The sequence below is a fragment of the Peromyscus leucopus genome, chromosome 4 (genome assembly GCF_004664715.2).
Source record: "Peromyscus leucopus breed LL Stock chromosome 4, UCI_PerLeu_2.1, whole genome shotgun sequence".
In the NCBI taxonomy this organism is placed as follows: Eukaryota; Metazoa; Chordata; class Mammalia; order Rodentia; family Cricetidae; genus Peromyscus; species Peromyscus leucopus.
Window position 1 is genome coordinate 112,516,458 of NC_051066.1, and position 18,515 is coordinate 112,534,972.

Sequence of the window (18,515 nt, forward strand, 5' to 3'; positions counted from 1 at the left end):
TTATTTTTCCCCATACAATAGAACAGTGGTTTTCTTTTTTAAAAAAAAAATTTATTATTAAGAAATTTTCTATTCATTTTACATACCACCCACAGTACCCCCCTCCTCCCTCTTCCTGTCCCCCAGCTTGATCTCCCAATCCATCCCCCATTCCCACCTCCTCCAAGTCAAGGACTCCCATGGGGAGTCAGCAGAGCCTGGTACATTCAGTTGAGGCAGGTCCAAGCCCCTCCCCACTGCACCAAGGTTGGGCAAGTTGTCACACCTTAGGCACTGGGCTCCAAAAAGCCTGCCCATGTACCAGAGTGGATCCTGATACCCCTTCTGCAGGACCCCCAGATTTATGATTCTTATAAGATTATTTTTTTCTAACTCTAACCCTAACCCCATAACCCTAGTCCTATAACCCTAACCCCTAACCCTAACCTAACCCCCAACCTTTAATTTTCTAATACTAACCCTAGCCCCCTAACCCCCTAAGCACCAAATCCCCTAACCCCTTAACCCTCTAACCCTAATCCTCCAACTCTAATCCATAAGATTACCTTTTGTGATAAATTATAAAAATAATTGGTTCTTTCTTTGTAACCACAAAATGCAGCCTGCTAGAAAAAAAAAATGACTGAGAAAAATATCTTGCTCGCTTACACTCTGTTAGATTACTATAACAAGTTGCATGGGTATGAACGTATGTGGGTTCTTGGGACAACTTGTTTTTCACCTGTAATGCATAAAATGCTTAATCGTGTAAAGGATATGAAAAACATACTGTTTTTTACTTGTATTCATTGTAATCATTCATTTAAAAAATAGAATGTAACCACATTGTAATTTTTATACTGCTTGAAAGATTTTGCTGGAGTATATAAACTGTAAGGGAAAAAATAAAGTTAGGTAGAAGAAAGACATCAAGATATACAGAAGGGGCCTGCCGCATCCCCCTGCCTGTCGCCATGGCCGCCTACAAGCTAGTGCTGATCCGGCACAGCGAGAGCGCCTGGAATCTGGAGAACCGTTTCAGTGGCTGGTACGATGCCGACCTGAGCCCAGCGGGCCACGAGGAGGCGAAGCGCGGCGGACAGGCGTTGCGAGATGCTGGCTATGAATTTGACATCCTGCTTCACCTTTGTGCAGAAGAGAGCCATCCGGACCCTCTGGACAGTCCTGGATGCCATTGACCAGATGTGGCTGCCAGTAGTCAGGACTTGGCGCCTCAATGAGCAACACTATGGGGGTCTGACTGGTCTCAATAAAGCAGAAACTGCTGCTGAGCATGGTGAGGTGCAGGTAAAGATCTGGAGGCGATTTTATGATGTCCCACCACCTCCGATGGAGCCTGATCATCCCTTCTACAGAAACATCAGCAAGGATCGCAGGTATGCAGACCATACTGAGGACCAGCTGCCCTCCTGTGAGAGCCTGAAGGACACTATTGCTAGGGCACTGCCCTTCTAGAACGAAGAAATCGTCCCCGAGAACAAGGAGGGGAAAAGAGTCCTGATTGCGGCCCATGGCCGATGCCTTCGGGGCATCGTCAAACATTTGGAGGGTCTCTCAGAAGAGGCCATCATGGAGCTGAACCTGCCAACTGGCATCCCCATTGTTTATGAATTGGACAATAACTTGAAGCCTGTCAAACCCATGCAGTTCCTGGGAGATGAAGAGACCGTGCGGAAAGCCATGGAAGCTGTGGCCGCTCAGGGCAAGGTCAAGAAGTGAAGGCCAGCAGGCCGACTCCTACCCCAGTACCCTCCTCCCTGCCTGCTTATGCCTCCGGCACCCTTCCCCAATACCTGTCACGCTGACTACATCTGTAGCATCTTAACTTTAGGTTGTAGCTGCAGATGAGAACCTGCAGCTCCCATTTTCATTTTAGTATTTTATCCCCTGCACCCACTTCCTTCATAGAATCTAGTCAGAATAACATCTCTGGGGTGCAGGTTCCTGGTCCACATCCAGGAACAGCTCCCCTTACCAGGAGAGTTGAGAGGTAGTAATTACAGTTTTTCTTAATCCTTTGTTTACTAAGGGTCTGCTTTAGGAAGAGGTCTGAGAGGAACCATGCTATGGTATGACCAATGAGAAGCTGCAGCCTAATTTTGTCCCTGGGGCCTGTCCTGCACCCTTGTTAGGTAATGGGGCTGTAGTCATTCCAGTGGAGGGTGAAAGTAACTTGCATGGTGACTTAAAAGATACTACCTTCCTCTCTGACTAAAGGAGCTGCTGGCCCCAGAAGGTTGGAATCAATCCTGTCAAGTCTATGTGTTACATTCACTTTTACAAAAAAAAAAAAAAAAAGTACATATATATTTATCAGCACACAACAGCCCCTCTGAGGTTTCTAGTGGTGATTGAAACAGTTCCATGTGATCACCAGAAAATAAGCCATTCCTCATAGCAAATAGGATAAATTCCTTGTCCTCAAGGGGCAGGAGTGCCTCTTGCTGTGTTTTAGGATTCTTCTGCCTTGTCTTGTAGAGGTGAAGTGCCCCTTGATCATGTCCAGGTTTTGTCTTTCACTGTCTGAATCATGTTCTAGCTGCTTGACCCCTATCATGTGGGTTCAGAACTCGTTTGTGCATAAATACTAAATTTCTTTCCAGATCAGTATAATAAAAGAGTGATGTGCAATAAAAAAAAGATATACAGAAGGGAAACATCAGAAGAATAGAGTAGAACAAGCAACAGAAAGAATAATAAAGTGAAGAACGAAGGTTTCGCCCTTAGAATAGTCCGTGTGTGTTTGTCCAGTAGTTTGCCTGCCCTGAATCTCCTCTTCAGTTTCTCTAACCTGCTGAACGCTTGTCATCTATGAACACACTCAGTGAGATCCTGACATGTTGAAGGTGTGTGTGTGTGTGTGTGTGTGTGTGTGTGTGTGTGTGTGTGTGTGTTCTTTCTTCTGCTGTCTCCAGAGAGTTAAGTTAGGCCCCCCTCACCAGCCCCAGAGAGTTGTTTTACTCCTTCAGATAGAAAAACCAAGTTAAGTGATTAGTCTTCCGACTCCATCGGCTCCTCCTCAAATCTTGAGCTGCTAGAGGCTGGTCCTCATGGCAGCAGTAGTTCCTATTGGTAAATGACATGACTTTATATTTAGAAGGCCCTAAAGACTCCACTAGAAAACTCCTAGAGCTGATAAACACATTTTAACAAAGTGGAAGCATATAAAATTAACACAGAAAAATTAGTATGCTTCCTATATACCAATAATGAACACACTAAGTAATTAGGAAACAATTGCAGTCACAATAACTTAAAACATATATGTACATAGCATTGATTTTTTTTTTAAGAGGCTATCAATTTGAAAGAGCAAGGAAGGGTTCAGATGGAGAGAATGAAAAAACAAATGATATAACTATATTATAATCTCAAAAATAAAAGAAAAAAATAACTGAAAAAAAGGGTTAGAATAAGCCTAAATCAAGGAAGTGAAAGACATCTACTATAATATGAAACACTGGAAAAAAAGATATTAGTAGATGAATAGAATTCCCATGCTCATTCATTGGCTGGATTAATATAATGAAAATGGTCATCATACCAAAAGCAATCTATGGATTCAATGTAATTCCAATAAAAATTCCAATACTGTTCTTCAGAGAAATAAAAAAATATTCTTAATACTTATATGGAAGCATAAAAGATCCTGATAGCAAAGGCAACCTTGAGTAGAACCAAATGAACAAATAGACAAAACAGAAAACTGAGGCATGTGCCACCACAGTTGATTTTAAGTTGTTATATAGAGCCATAGTAATAAAAACAGCATGATACCGGCATAATAACAGACACGTGCACCAGTGGAATAGAATAGATGACCCAGATACAAAAAATACAACAACAGCCACTTGATCTTTGTCAAAGAGGCCAAAAATACACACTGGAAAAATAAGGCAGCATCTTTGAAACTGGATGTCTACATGTGGGAGGATGAAACTATCCTTGTTTCTAATCCTGTACAAAAATCAACTGCAAATGGATCAAAGACTTCAGCATATGACAAGAAACTCTGAAACTGCTAGAGGAAAATTAAGGAGTACACATCAAGCCATACTTCAAAACTATATAGTCATAGATAAGGAGTTTCTAAATAAGGTTATGGTGGCTCAAGAATTAAGCCAAGAGCTGACAAGTGAGACCTTGTGAAATTTTTTAAAAGGTCCATGTATAGAAAGCGAAGTTGTTAATTAAAGGACTAGACAGTCTACAGGATGAGAGGAAACCTTTCCAGAGAATCACTATTCAGAATATTCAAAGACATTTAAAAAACACCCCAAACACCAGGAGAACAAACAATCCAAACAAAACTGGGTTTTGCCACTGAACAGAGAGTTCTCAAAAGAAGAAGTGTAAATGCTAATAAATATTTTTAAGAAGTGTTCAATATCCTTAAGCATCAGAGAAATACAAATTTTGTTGAGATTCCATCTTACCCGGCCAGAATGACAACAAATGCTGGTAGGGTTCTGGGCAAAGCAGAGCCTTTATTCACTGTTGGTAAGAATGTGAATTCTTAGACCCACAAAGGAAATTCAGTAGATATTTCTTCAAAAAAATCTAAAAATAGAATTACCATAAGACACAGATATACCATTGCTGGGTATATTCCCCAAGCACTCTAGATACTCTTTTAGAGATACTTGCACATCCATGTTTATTGCTGCTCTATTCTCCATAGTCAGGAGAAGTTAGCCTACATCTCTACCAACTGATGAATGGATAACAAATTTACGATGTGCATATACAATAGAATCTTATTCAGATGTAAAGAAAAATTGATGGGGCCTAGACTGGATTGGAGACTGTCTGGAGGCCCTGATGATGGGATATAGGCATTTTGCCCCTCACTTAGCCGCCACGGTCATGCTAGGCAAAGGCAGCTATAGACTGGTACCCAGGGCCTTGGGAGGCTATAGTGAAAGAACTGGTGCTTTATATTTAGCCCCCATTCCAGTATGCATGAGGTCAAACATTCGAGATACTGAGGTGTGAAATACATTTTCCCCCATTCTAGATTGTACCTTGCTAAAGAGGAACTTGAGTTATTTCGAGCTCCCTGTAATTCTGCTGTCTGCTGTTCTTCACCAGCTTGTGCTCTGATTACCCATTGGAGGGGTATAAAAAGAGCTGTGCTGTTAATAACCTTGCTGACTTGGGTCATAAACCCATGTAGCCCTCCTGATCCCAGCTTTTTAACTCTCTCCTTTTGTTACTTCTCTACTTCTATTCCATCCTTGGTACTCCACCTTGGGGCCATGTCTGGAATCCTGATTCAGGTTGGTTCATGTCAAAAAGTGCAGTTATGAAATTTGCAGGAAAGTGGATGGAACTGGAAAATATACTGATAATCAATGATCAGAAAAATAAGCAACTCATGTTCCCTCTCATTTGTGGATCTTATCTTTAGGTTTATAGATTACTTTGTTTAACTTGAAGTGCTTGTAGGATTCAGGAAGTTAGAAATGGGCTATTAGCGGGAAAGGAAACAAAAGAAGCCTTAAGAGAACAAGGATCATAGAACATATCTGACGTGAAAGTAGAGATGAGGAGTACTAAAGATGGGATGGAGGAGGGCCTAGGAACAGAGAGGATATAGAGGAAAAGGTTATTCAAAGGTGGTGATATATGAAAAAGCCATGCTGAAACCTACTATTTTGCAAGTTCATTTAAAAATGTAACTTAAGAAGAGTTTCAATGGTGCTGTCCTATACAGATAGATAATGCTACTCCATGAAATCGTAGGTTATTTAACTAAAAAACCAGTGCAAGATGTGGCACACTACCCTATTAATTGCTGGTGAGGGAGGCTGCAGGGGCACCTAAAACAATATAGAATAGCATCATGGCATTTTGTTGTGTAACAGAACTATATGGTAAGACCATATTGCTGAAGACACCACACACTTTGGTTGTAGCACATAGAGACGTCAAGCTTCCTTCCTAGTGGCTACTTTCATGGTGGCAGAAAGTACTATGCAGGCTTCTGGGGAAGAAAAGTCATTAATAGTTAGAATTAGCCCCTGAACCCTAAGAGCAACAATAATTATCTTTCAGGAAAGATGTATCTATGATTATAAAAGTTGCACAACTGTTATTGGTGTTATTAACTACTTTCGGATTGACTTTCAAACCTGTTCTACAAGAAGAAACTTATGTCAGGTACAGAAAATGTGCCCAAGAGCCTAGAGCTTGGGTAGTTATATACTGTAGATGGGAGTCTGCTATTGTTTTCTGCTAAATGGACATTTTGTTAAATAGCATTCTAAATGCTTACAGATTAGCGCTACTTACAGGCCTTTCCAGAGAAGCTTGTTTTTGCAGTGTGTGTCAGTTAATGCAGAGTCGCATAACTGGTCAAAGCCCTGAGAATAGTAACAGTGACTGTTAACTGTTTGACTCTGAAAAGGATATCTAGATCATCCTTTCTGAAATTCACAGAACACCATGGAAAGGGGGGACAAAAAGCATGAAAGATACAGAAGATGGGAAGAAGTGATGCAAAATTATGTCTTTTAATCATGGCATAGGCAATGAACTCATTAACTGACTGAATCTGTGGTTCCTTAAACAAGATCTACACATGATTAGGTTTGTCGACATTTCATCATGGATGAATGGTTGTTAATGGATGGTGGTCGAAGGTTGTAGCAGGCTTTCTTTGGGGTCACCAACCAACTCCCAAATCATGACACAGAGACTTAGTATTATTTATGAATGCTTGGCCTTATTTTATGTTCATTTCTTGATAGCTTTTTCCCTTTAACTTAAATTAACATGTTTTTCTTCATCTACATTTTGTTTTGGGGCTTTTTGCCTTTCTTTCATTCTGTATGTCTTACTGTGTGTCTGACTAGCCGGCAGCTGCCTGGCTGGCTGGCCCTGGGCGTCTCCCTTTCTTTCTTCCTTGTTCTCTCCTCTTTTCTCGTTTTCTCTTTATGAGCCTAAACTCCTCTTTCTACTTATTCTTTCTGCCTGCCAGCCCTGCCATTCCTTTACTGCATGACTATTGGCTGTTCAGCCTTTTTTTTAGATCAACCAGGTGCCTTAGGCAGGCAAGTTGAATCAGCAATACAACTTTCCATTGTCAAACAAATACAGCATAAACAAATACAACACATTTTTACCTAGTTAAGGTAATATTCTGCAACATAAACACATGTAATACCTCTTTACCTAGTTAAAGTAATTTTCCACAACAGAAGGGTACCATTTCCACCAGTAGTGTGGCTACCAACAAGTTGTTTATGCTCTAATAAATAGCCCACTACCAACACTCATTCAAGCAGCCACAATTAAAGATAGAGGCTCCAAAACAAAAACCTTAAAAGTAAAGGGGGAATTTTTGGTAAGAAGGGCTTCAGGATGGTGAGGAAGGGGATAGGAAAAGGTGGTGGATGATAAAAATGACCAAAATTTATTATAGACATGTAAGAAATTGTCAAATGAAAATATAGCAGCAAGGAAAATAAAAGAATGTCAAAAGAAGTGAGGATTTTTTAAACTTTTATTTGATGTAGGACATTGTCTTAGGTGCTTTCTGTTGCTGTGATAAGATGCCACAATCAAGGTAACTTATAGAAGACTATGTTTGGTGCTTACAGTTTCAGAGGGTCAGAGTCCATGTCCATCACAGAGGTGAACATGGCAGCAGGCAAGCAATGGCATTGGAGCAGTAGCCGAGAGCTTACATCTTGAGAAAACAACATGAGGCAAAGACTGAGCTAACTTGGAATGGCGTGGGTTTTTGTAACCTCAAAACTTGTCACTAGTGACACAGTGATATACACCTCTTTAAACAGGCTAAACCTCCTAATCCTTCCCAAACAGTTCCTCCAAACCATTCAAATATATAAGTATTTAAATATATTAGCCTAAGGGAGCATTCTCATTCAAACCACCATAGCCATTCTAGACCCCAAGTTTTGAAGAGTCATACCAGAAATCTACAAGAATCTACTTCAAGTATGCTTGACAAAATATTGAGTCATCAGCTATGGGTAAGTATCTTTAATGTGAGTACTCACTAGTCTAATGTGATCCCTCCATACTTCAATTCTAATGCTTTGAGTCTATTCCCAAGTGGGTTTTCATGTTACGTATGACACATAGTAGCCAGACACTTCAATTTTCAGAGGTTAGGACATTTATTCCCGTGGAAGTACTGATTCTTTTCTCATGAGACTACATTCTAGTTATTGGGTTCTAGGGAGTGACAGAGAAAACCCTAATGGAGATCAAAATTATTTTAAATGATACCTGTTGTAGGTGAGATTCCTACACAACCAGTGACCCAAGAAGGCTGACCTCTATAAAGGAAGGATTCCTCCTCTCTTCTATTGTGGGTTGGGGAAGTTTAGTATTTTAATGATCTTAAGCTCATCAATTCAAATGAACTCATTCTAGGTTTCAGGACACTGGTCATAATGGCCTTAAGTCTGAAATGGAAGACCATACAAAGCATGTATGTAGACTCCTGTATAACTCTGCTAACCTCATAGTCAGACTCTAGGCTTGGCTTCATGGACTGTCTGTACTGCAACGACCAGAGATAAGAATGCTATAAATTTGTAGAACATGTCCTTTGGCTTTCCCAACACACCTCATATTGTCAATTAACCTTAACAGTGTAACATTTTTCTTCATGTGGGTCAAAGGCAGCCCTCCTACTTGACAAGGTACTTAATAACCACTGCTCTAATATTCACTGTGTACTGCCACTTCTCAAACTCCCAACACCTGACCTGTCTGTCCCCAACCCTTAACCCAATTTGCTACTAGTGAAAGCTTAAGTAACTGTGCTGCAGCCACATGCCAGGCTTTATTTTCATCATAATTTACCACTAAAAATGTTATTCTTATTGCTTTCAGACAGTTTAGTGATCCAGTTTCAATCTTATCCATAGGATATCTTTGCTACAATTGTTTGTGTTAGCTCAGTTTCCTGAGGGAATACTGAGATAAACAGTTGGTGCTAATACTTGAATTGGAATATGGAATCCTAAGAAAGGGGAGAAAGAATGTAGGCAAAGAGGCAAGGCAGGATTGGAAGACAACTTGAGATGTTACTGTTCTGGCCATTACACTTCTTTTTTTTTTTTATAAAATAGAAAAAAATTTACATATCAACCACGGATTCCCCTGTCCTCCCTCCTCTCACCCCACGCCCCCGTGCTCTCCCCCATTCCCATCTCCTCCAGGGCAAGGACTCCCCTGGGGATTCAGCTCAACCTAGTAGATTCAGTCAAGGCAGGTCCAGGCCCCTCCTCCCTTCACCCAGGCTGAGCAAAGTGTCCCAGCATAGGCCCCAGGTTCCAAACAGCCAGCTCATGCACTAAGGACAGGTCCCAGTCCCACTGCCTGGGGGCCTCCCAAACAGTTCAAGCTAATCAACTGTCTCACTTATCCAGAGGGCCTGATCCAGTTCCATGGGGGCTCCTTGGCTATTGGTTCATAGTTCATGTGTTTCTACTAGTTTTGCTATTTGTCCCTGTGCTTTTTCCAATCATGGTCTCAACATCTTTCGCTCATACAATCCCTCCTCTTTCTCGCTGATTAGACTCCCGGAGCTCCACCTGGGGCTTGGCCATGGATCTCTGCATCTGCTTCCATCAGTCATTGGATGAGAGTTCTACCACAACACTTAGGGTATTTGGCCATCCGATCACCAGAGTAGGTCAGTTTGAGCTTTCTCTCGACCATTGCCAGTAGTCTATTGTGGAGGTATCTTTGTGGATTTCTGGGGACCTCTCTAGCACTTTGCTTCTTCCTGTTCCATGGGGGTCTTCATTTATCATGGTATCTCTTTCCTTGTTCTCCCTCTCTGTTCTTGATCCAGCTGGGATGTCCGCTCCCCTAAACTCTCCCCCGGCCCTTCCCCTTCATTAACCTCCCCATGTCCAGTTTGCTCATGTAGATCTCATCCATTTCTCTGTCATTGGGTGTAATTGGGTGTTTTTCTTAGGGTCCTCTTTACTAGGTAGCCTCCCTGGAATTGTGAGTAGCAGTCTAGTCATTCTTTGTTTTACATCTGGTATCCACCTATGAGTGAGTACATACCATGTTTGTCTTTCTGAGTCTGGGTTACCTCACTCAGGATGATTTTTTTCTAGATCCATCCATTTGCCTGCAAACCTCATGATGTCATTGTTTTTCTCTGCTGAGTAGTACTCCATTGTGTATATAGGGGCCTGGAGAGATAGCTCAGAGGTTAAGAACACTTCTAAGAACTATGCAGCCAGTGGCCAGCAAATACATCTGCTGGGTGACTTGAAACAATCTTTGAACACATGCAGATGAATCTGTCAGGGAGAAATGGAAAGGGAATTTGTTCATTGCTCATTCTTCTCTTTGATAGGAGTTGGTATGATGAGAGATAGGCTAGATGATCTCAACCAGGGAACCATTTGACTAAAGATATTTTTATGTGTAGGAGCATTTTTTATTCTCACAAATGGGATGCTATTGCAGATAGTGGGTAAGGACCTAGGAGACTGCTAACCAGGATGCTATCCCACAAAAAAGAACTATTCAATATAAAATGCCATTAGTTCTACTGCTATAGAGTGTAAACAGTGGTAACACCAAGAGAGACTCTGATGAGATGCCTAAGATGAATCTGATAACACAATTCCACAGGAAAACAAGATGGAAATAAGGAAGGCACTTCACAGAAGAGCAAACGCGAATGGTGAACAGTACATGAAAAGATGCCAAACTTCATTAGTAACCAGGGAAATCAAATTACAGCAAGATTCCATTTCACACTCAACTGATTGGCAAAAGTCAAGATATTGAGAACATCAAGCATGAAGAAAACAGTGCTGAATGGAAGCACTCACACAGACGGCTTGTTAGCAATGTAAACCGCTAGCACTTCTGTGGGAAAGACCTTACAGCATGTATAAGAGGCATGTATGCATTTATAATGATCAGTTATACCATTCTGCCTGAGTCTGTCCTATTTTTGGCAATAAATATATTGCATCCTGGGAAACTCTTAGTTCTAGGAAACTGTGACAACCTTTATCTCCTATGCTAACACAATCCACTCACACACTTCTCTGAAAAACACTTGTACAAGCAGAAAGTATGTATATAAAATGATCATAATAACACAAAGACAGAAGCAACACACATGTCAATACCTTGCTATATTTATGTTTCAGGCAATACTTTATTCAGTAAGTGAATAAAAGACACAAATTTTAGATCAAGGTATTCCTAGAGAGAAACTTGAAATCAGAAGGGTGGTGCTCTACTCCTGAAAGGAAAAATTAATTTAAATTAATTAATGAACTAAGTATCAGAGTACTCATTGAACTTCATATATTTGTTTTTCCTGTTACCTGTTTTTCTCTGGATATGTTATTTTATGCTTATTTACTTCTTTTTCTAAACTTTCACCTAAAATTTTAGAAGTAGAATCAAGGAATCATCACAGTGTTTGGCAAAGATAAGTGAGGGTGATATATTTCTATCACCAAAGTCAGCAAAGGTGAGGATTTGGGCTCAGGTTTTTAATTCCTTTCCAGTATTTATTTCCACAATCAAGTTGCCATTCTCCCTCTGTAAGGCTTGAGATGCTAACGTTAGCTTGCTAAGCCTCACACTAAAATTGGCCACACCTGCTGACTGGGAGAATGCCAGTGTTAACACAGACCCTGGAGAACAATGGAAGCAGTCCAGAAAAACAGTAGAAAGGGGATGCTGTTTATTTACAAAGTTTAGTCTCAGAGTGAAGAAATCTGAGTTGTAAATTTTCATTTCACCATCCCTCCCATGGAGAGATCTCATTACAAACACACCCCTAATGTCAATGCACCTCTTGGAGGTGACTTGGACATATGACCACCTATTGTCATGGTACAGAGTGACTACTCAACAAATAAGAAATAAATGATAAGGTATAAAAGAAGGGTCTAGTATATTACCTAGCTCATGGCCATCGCCACCTTTGTTATTCTATCAGAACCAGATAGTGCTCCACCCATAGCCCCTGAACATTCAAATTTCCTGTGTGCTGAGCCAATGACAGCTGCAGATGGCAAACGTATGTATTTGTGCCTGTGAGCTTCCTCTGGCTGTTCTTGTTTTAGTTCATATACTTGGTAGGCCATAAATGCTAGAGAGTTAACATTTACCCATTCTTCCCTAGAAAGTAGTCCTCATTATGTCAAGGCAGGTGTGAGAAGTGCACTAAATACCCCAGTTCAGTTTTCCACAGTAGGATAAATTAAAAATATCCTCTAGATTATATACTGAAATTACCTAAAGGATTGTATATTTCATACTCACAACAATTAGACAATACTTTCATTTTATCTTTCTTTTTCCTGTCTCATATCTTTACTCCCTTAAAGCTATACTGATACTTACCATCTTCCTACAATATCATTACCCAAAGTTTGGGGTAAACAAATTAAGACACCATTGCTTTTCTCTACCTTATACTATTCTTTTTTTAAAATGATTTTTCCTTATTAAGAAACTTTTTTATTCATTTTACATACCAATCACAGATCCCCCTCTCATTCCTCCTCCTGCTCCTCTCCAGCCTTCTGCCTCCCAGCCCAACTCCCATCCCCTCCTCCAAAAGGGTAGGGCCTCCCATGGGGAGTCAACAAAGCCTGGTACATTCAACTGAGGCAAGTCCAAGCCCCTCCCCACTGCATCAAGGCTAAACAAGATATCCCACCATAGGTAATGGGCTCCAAAAGCTGGCTCATCCACCAGGGATAGATCCTGATCCCACTTCCAGGGGCCTCTTAAACAGATCAAGCTACACAACAGGCTTGCTTATGCAGAGGGCTTAGTCCAGTCCCATGCAGCCTCCACAGCTGTTGGTCTAAAGTTCATGAGTTTCCACTAACTTGGTTCTGTTGTCTCTGTAGATTTCCCCATCATAATCTTGATACCCCTTACTCATAGAATCCCTCTTCCCTCTCTTTGACTGGGCTTCTGGAGCGCGGCCTGGTGCTTGGCTGTGGATCTCTGCATCTGCTTCCATTAGTTATTGGATGAAGGCTCTCTGATGACAGTTAAGATATTCACCAATCTGATTACTGGGGTAGGCCAACTCAAGCACCCTCTCCACTGTTGCTAGTAGTCTTAGCTGGGGTCATCCTTGTGGATTTCTGGGAACTTCCCTATCCGCATGATGTCTCACTCTATCAAGATATCTCTTTCATTGCTCTCTCACTCCATCCCTGTTCCAGCTCAACCATCCCATTCCCTTATGTCCTCATCCCTCACCCTCCTTGTTCCCCCTCCCCCAATTTACTCAGGAGGTCTCATCTATTTCCCCTTCCCAGGGCAATCCATGCAGCCCGCTTAGGGTCTTCCTTGCCAGCTGACTTCTTTGTGGGTTATAGTCTGGCTATCCTTTGTTTATTGCTTCTAAATCCAACCACTTCTCCTAGAAATGTTAGCTCCTTTAAAATATTACCAGTTAATTACAGTTGTATCCTGTCCAGTGGCTGATAAAACAGACAATAGAACATACCACATCATTTCAGGTCTTCTCTAATTGAATCTCTAAGATTCAACTCTCTTATATTTTTGGTTGTGAGCCTAGCCTTTAACACCTTTAATCCCTGCATTCAGGAAGCAGAGCCAGCAGATCTCTGTGAGTTTGAGGCCAGCCTGGTCTACAGAGTGATATCCAGGACAGGCACCAAAACTACACAGAGAAACCCTGTCTCAGTCTGCCCCCTCCCCTCCCCCCGCTGCAAAAAAGACAACTCTCTGAGTTGTGAAGGTAGTGTTAATTTGCAACTCTGTACTTAGCTTGATGATACCCAGCACCATGGTGTTGTGTCCTAGCCAGGGTACATGTGGCATGTATATATCAGTCATTTATTATGTGCTGTTAAAAAGGTCCCCTAGAACTTGACTATTTTGTTCATTGAAGACTGGGATGGTGAGACATCTCACTAAGTTGCTTGCCTTGTGATCATGAGGACCTGAGTTTAATCCCTAGAATCTATGTAAAAGAGCTGTTGTGGTTGCACACACTTGCAATCCAAGCAATAGGGAGGCATGGAAAGTCAGATTCCTGGGGATTGCTGGCCAGCCAGTTTAAAATACTCGGTGAGCTCTAGGCTAAGGAGTAACCCTGTTTCAAAAGTAAGGTAGACCGCACCTGAGGAATAACACCCGAGACAGACCTTCACATGTACATATGACACATGACATACATACACATGTGCACCCACATCCTTCGTGATACAAAAAAAGATGCTGGATGCCTTGACTGAAGTCTCAGACTGCCCTGATGTTTTTCTGTGCTTGCTCTTTCCTGTTCAGCCATATTATTCATTTGTATTCTAGCTTTATATGTATATACCTTGTAAAATTTCACCAGTCTTCCATTATCTGGCCTTATATAACCACTAGTCTAAGGCTACTTTATCGCCAAAGGCTTTTGAAAGGAATCTGGAGTAGAGGAAAGAAAGTGTCCCATAACATCTGAGTTCAGAGCCACCTAAGAACCATGAGGTTTAGAAAACAGTATTCTGCATTTTGTTAAGACTTCAAAATATTATTCAGTTGAGTTGTTATGAGTTAGTGTCCTCAAAACTGAATTTAAGATGGTACATTCCCCATTGATGGATTTCCTTCCTTTTTATATCTAAGAATAACCCAATATGAAAGTTTGAGTCTTTAAGCCATTCTTTCTTTTAATTGAAAACAGAATTTTCATAGAATATATTCTGATTATTCTTATAGGTGCCCCTCTCCCACTACTTACAGATCCTCCTCACCCTCTTCTTGGCTGACATAAGCCACTAGTCCTTAAATTTTATACACTTCTTATCTAGAAGAGTCCCTGTTACACAGGTTATTCCTACACAACAGTTTCAGTCCACAGCGTGCCCAGTAGTCATGAGCCATTCAGGAAGCAAGGGATGACTTGCAAGTAGCCCCTCATCCATCCTTTGCCTTATTACACTATATACCGTGTTCATAAACACCATCAGTGGCTACTAGTTTCTTTCCCACTCATTTGCACACTTCCCCCTGCCACCATGACACTGCCATTTACTCCAAGGCCACATCTCTCATGTTTTAATTTATTATTGTATTCCTAGAACCCAGAACAGTTGCAAACCCGCAGGAGTGAACTGTTAAACACTTCACTTTTAATAACTGAACTTTCCTGTTTTATTTAGTATTGAATTATTTAAACTGAAATTTAAGAGGGCAAAACCATAATATATTTCCTTACTTTGTTTCAATGATGGCTGTGGATGAGTTACAGATTCCAGAAGAGTTTGACTACTTCAGTTGTGCAACTTCTTGGAGTTCTTCGATTTTCTTCATTTTTCTCCAGTGTTCATTTTGGCAACAGATAGAAGCATTTCATCACAGTGTATTTCTGTAACAACATGGTACCAACATGATTGTTACTTGGAGTACTCCCTCTATGGTGTTTAGCTCCCTTTAATACTTTGCCCACACCTGTACTTTAGATTTTCTCTACTCTGTATGATCACTCCACTGTGAGTCCATTTCCACAACACATGGTAAACCATGTTGGGGTAGGGAATACACCTTGGTACCAGAATCTTGGGTATACTTTAATTACTGAACTGTCTGTCTGACATATTGTGTATTTGTGCATGCATGTACAAATACATAAACACACATTGTACATGACTACTAGGTCATAGAATATCTTTCACACAAATACACAATATGCTTTGAGTTTGTTTTTTACCCATAAAGCCCCCTCTCTCCCGTTTCTAACTCTTGTCTAATTCTGATAACTTCCCTCGTTCCCTCAGACAGTTAGTGAACGTAATACATCACATAAATAAATTCGAGGTCAGATATCACAGGATCATATCAAGTGATACAGAGAGGCTTTTGAGAACATCCAATGTCCCTTTGTAATAATATATTCATGAAGAAATTAGGAATAAGAGAATGCATCTCAACATAAAAAGCTATTTATGCCAAGCTTATAGCTAATATTTCCACTATAATCAGAACAAGGTAAGATTGGCTACTTTCTCCATTCCAACTTTAGAATGCTTTAACTCTAGCAGGAGTGATAAGACAAGAAAAAATAAAAGTGCTAGAAATAGGAAAAGGCATATATGTACACATATATCTAGAGAGGAGTATATTTTATATAAAATATAAAGTATTTTATATTTATTTAAAGAGTATATAGGTTTGTGTATATATACTCAAAGGCATATATACCCTTTAAAAATTCTTAGACCCAATAAACATTTCTAGCAAAGTAGCAGGATATAAAATTAACTTGAAAATCATCAATAGCCTTCTTGTACACACACACACACACACACACACACACACACACACACACACACACCAAAAAAAAACTTTCTGGGAAATTATTGAAAAATACCTCATTCATAATTACATTACACATCTCTTGGAATAGACCTAATAAGGATATGAAGGACCTCTTGTCCTACTTAATTTTTTCTTAACTTGAAGCAAGCTAGAGTCCTTGGGAAAGAGGAACATCAGTTTATAAAATGCTCCTACAGAGTGGCCTGTGGACAAGCCTGTGGGATATTTTCTTGTTCAATGATTAATGTGGGATGGCTCTGTCCATTGTGAGTGATGCCACCCCTGGGCTGGTGGTCCTGCATTCTATAAGAAAGCAGGTTGAAAAAGCCTTCAAGGAGCAAGTCAGTAGGCAGCATTATTCCATAGCTATTGCTTCATTTCTGCCTCCAGTTTCCTGCCCTAACTTTCTTTGATGATGAACTGTGATGTAGAGGACTAAGATGAAATAAACCCTTTACTCTCCAAGTTGCTTTTTGTCATGATATTTTATTATAGCAATAGAAAAGTAACTAAGATACCTCTATAACTTTAAAAATGCTAAAGAAAAAAGTTGAGAAAGATATAAGAAAATTGAAAGATCTTACATAGTTATGGAATGGAAGAATTAATGTTGTTAAAAATGAGCATACAACCCAAAGCAATCAATATATAGAGTCAATGCAGTCTACATCAAAATTTAAATTCTATCCTTCACAGAAATAAAGCACACAATCTTAAAAATTACACAGAAACACAAAAATCCCTGGATAGATACAACAATCCTGAGCAAAAAGAATAATGCTGGAGGTATCCTCATACCTGGTTTTAAATTATACTACAGAAACATAGTAACAAAAATAGAATTGTACTGGCATAAAAACACACAGATCAGCCGTATAGAATAGAGAGGCTCCGAATACAAGCCTATACAGTTACAATGACCCAATTTTTGACAAAAAAAATGCTAAAAATATACACTGAAGAAAATATAGTCTCTTAAGCAACTAGTGCTAGGAGACCAAATTATCCATCCACCTAAAGAAATGAAACTAGACCTCTATCCACGTACCAAAATCAACTCTAAATAGGTTGTTGACCTTTAATATGAGACATGAAACTCTGAAAGTGCTAGAAGAAAAAGCCATAAAAATACTTCCATGTATTTAAGCATAAGTTGGGACTTCCTGAATAGGACTCCAGTTACTCTGAAAATGATGTCAATAGCAACAAATGGGATCTTTAGGAGTTATAAGACTTCTGTGCAACAGCCTTCAAATTGAGAGAAAAATCTTTGTCATCTATATACATCTGAAAGAGAACTAGTATCTAGTATATACAAAGAACCAATAAAGCAGTTGTATGCCTAAATACAGTCAAATCCTGCTATTTTCAGTACTACATTTTGTTACAGTCACCACAAACACTAAGTTGGAAATGAACTATTGTCCGTAGGTAAAAATGGGGTTGGGGATCTGAAAACCACCAGTAGCAACATTTCAATCAACATTTACTGCATAACCTTGTTTTATTCCAATAGGTATTGCTGAAAGACACTTTATTTGATCCATATTATTGATTAATTAGCATCAATAGCCAACAGCGTCATAACTGGTACCTGCATGAAGCTTATTTAACACAAGTTTTCTTGATAGAGCTCATTAAAACCTTATCTTGCTTAAAAAGGCCAGACAGCATCTCAGCACTAGAATGTGGAGGGTGACATTTCAAACAGTGAAATTACCAACTGAAAGCATTAGAATGTGAAAAACCATGTGGTGGATTTGCAACTATGAAATGTACAAATAACGATAATCAACTGTGAATACATGGGCTGGACCTAAATTCTACATTTTTTTTTGGGGGGGGGTTTCAAGACAGGATTTCTCTGTGTAGTTTTGGTGCCTCTCCTGGATCTCACTCTGTAGACCAGGTTGGCCTCGAACTCACAGAGATCCACCTGTCTTTACCTTTGAATTTTCAGTGGACTACATTCAGAAAAAAAATGTATGCTTCAACGCTGAACCTGTTTCTAGTGTCTGTCTTTTTTTTCTAATATGAGAAAAATATATTTTCAATAAAAATGTAAGTTATACAAGAAAAGTTAGGAAACATAAGAATCCATCTGAGTTCCTGTCATCAATTCCTTATGTCCACCAATCTTACCCACAGCAAGCGGGAAATCTACTGTGAACGTTTTTTGATAAAGC

General features: G+C 40.0%; 1 protein-coding gene and 1 pseudogene across 3 annotated transcripts in view; one reads left to right on the forward strand and one right to left on the reverse strand.

Moving 5' to 3' along the window:
• Pak5 (p21 (RAC1) activated kinase 5) overlaps positions 1–18,515 on the reverse strand; it is a 297,256-nt gene that overhangs the window by 171,333 nt on the left and 107,408 nt on the right. For all 3 annotated transcript variants that reach the window (XM_028884504.2, XM_028884505.2, XM_028884507.2), the window contains one exon: positions 15,230–15,379. The gene's annotated coding sequence lies outside the window, so the exon portion shown is untranslated. The remainder of the gene's footprint in view (positions 1–15,229; positions 15,380–18,515) is intronic.
• On the forward strand, positions 954–2,324 carry LOC114703665 (annotated as a pseudogene).